The sequence below is a fragment of the Chanos chanos genome, chromosome 6 (genome assembly GCF_902362185.1).
Source record: "Chanos chanos chromosome 6, fChaCha1.1, whole genome shotgun sequence".
NCBI classification, from domain to species: Eukaryota; Metazoa; Chordata; class Actinopteri; order Gonorynchiformes; family Chanidae; genus Chanos; species Chanos chanos.
Window position 1 is genome coordinate 567,501 of NC_044500.1, and position 2,500 is coordinate 570,000.

The 2,500-nt window shown below is 36.5% G+C and overlaps 1 protein-coding gene across 3 annotated transcripts in view; it reads right to left on the reverse strand.

The window, feature by feature from the left end:
- The window catches only part of gria4a (glutamate receptor, ionotropic, AMPA 4a), an 84,654-nt gene that overhangs the window by 79,958 nt on the left and 2,196 nt on the right, over window positions 1–2,500 (reverse strand). The window lies entirely within an intron of this gene.

The window sequence follows — 2,500 nt, forward strand, 5'->3', positions numbered from 1 at the left end:
GAACACAATATGACACTGGATGTATTATTATATGGAACACAATATGACACTGGATATATTATTATATGGAACACAAGATGACACTGGAGGTATTATTATATGGAACACAATATGACACTGGATGTATTATTATATGGAACACAATATGAGACTGGATGTATTATTATATGGAACACAATATGACACTGGATGTATTATTATATGGAACACAATATGACACTGGATATATTATTATATGGAACACAATATGACACTGGATGTATTATTATATGGAACACAATATGACACTGGATGTATTATTATATGGAACACAAGATGACACTGGAGGTATTATTATATGGAACACAATATGACACTGGATGTATTATTATATGGAACACAATATGACACTGGATATATTATTATATGGAACACAAGATGACACTGGAGGTATTATTATATGGAACACAATATGACACTGGATATATTATTATATGGAACACAATATGACACTGGATGTATTATTATATGGAACACAATATGACACTGGATGTATTATTATATGGAACACAATATGACACTGGATGTATTATTATATGGAACACAATATGACACTGGATATATTATTATATGGAACACAAGATGACACTGGAGGTATTATTATATGGAACACAATATGACACTGGATGTATTATTATATGGAACACAATATGAGACTGGATGTATTATTATATGGAACACAATATGACGCTGGATGTATTATTATATGGAACACAATATGAGACTGGATGTATTATTATATGGAACACAATATGACACTGGAGGTATTATTATATGGAACACAATATGACACTGGATGTATTATTATATGGAACACAATATGACACTGGATGTATTATTATATGGAACACAATATGACACTGGATATATTATTATATGGAACACAAGATGACACTGGAGGTATTATTATATGGAACACAATATGACACTGGAGGTATTATTATATGGAACACAATATGACACTGGATGTATTATTATATGGAACACAATATGACACTGGAGGTATTATTATATGGGGATGGTGTTGAGTCTATTATTCTACTGAATGAGGATTGGTATCATTCTGTGACCACTCTTTTATAGCTGATGGTGTCTAGAGAGAAGTTGCCCGAGTGTGATCTCTGTATAGACGGTCTCTTGAGGTTGTGATGGACAGTGACTCTGTATAGACGGTCTCTTGAGGTTGTGATGGACAGTGACTCTGTATAGACGGTCTCTTGAGGTTGTGATGGACAGTGACTCTGTATAGACGGTCTCTTGAGGTTGTGATGGACAGTGACTCTGTATAGACGGTCTCTTGAGGTTGTGATGGACAGTGACTCTGTATAGACGGTCTCTTGAGGTTGTGATGGACAGTGACTCTGTATAGACGGTCTCACTGCCATTTCGTGCACCACAGTTAAGAATCTTGAGGTTGTGATGGACAGTGACTTAACATATGTTACCCACATTAATAACATTAATAACATTAGTAACATAGCAAGAACATCCTTCTGTCATCTCTGTTATACTGAAACCCACATTAGTAACATAGCAAGAACATCCTTCTGTCATCTCTGTTATACTGAAACCCACATTAGTAATATAGCAAGAACATCCTTCTGTCATCTCTGTTATACTGAAACCCACATTAGTAATATAGCAAGAACATCCTTCTGTCATCTCTGTAATACTGAAACCCACATTAGTAATATAGTAAAAACATCCTTCTGTCATCTCTGTAATACTGAAACCCACATTAGTAATATTAGTAATATAGCAAGAACATCCTTCTGTCATCTCTGTAAAATAGCCAAGATAAGGAGCATGTTGTCCTTGCATGATACAGAAAAGTTAGTTCATGCATTCCTAACATCTAGATTAGATTACTGTAATGCACTATTAGCTGGATGACCTGCCATGTATATAACCAAGCTACAGTTTGGTACATGCTGTAGATAGGGTTCCTACATGATCCAGGATGTGTGAACATACTGGTCCAATATTACCCAGCCTACACTGGTTACTTGTTAGGTTTCTTATTGACTATATAATTCTGCTAATAATACATAAAGCTCTTAACAGTCTTACCCCCCCCCCCCCCATAGCTAAGTGAGCTCTTGACAAGTTGTAGTCAGCACTGCCCTCTTAGATCACAAAAAATGCAAACCTTCTTTCCCTACCCAGAATAACCAAATACTGACACAATCTCTCAGTTGAAGTCTAAAATAATTCATCCTAGCATAAAGCTGATCATCCTGTCCGAAGGGGTTGAGGTGGTGCACTGTGGTTGTGGGGTGTTTTTTGGTGAACTGAGATGTCAATCCTGCCTCCTCTCTATTCACATCCCATCACTTAAGTTTGTTTCTGATGGAATGGAGAGCTGTTGATGTCTCGGGGAGGCCTAACGGTCATGCTCTCCTCTTCCTCTGCCCTGTCTGTTCTTGTTTGGTTTAACGCTGCTTTAATTAACTAGTGTTGC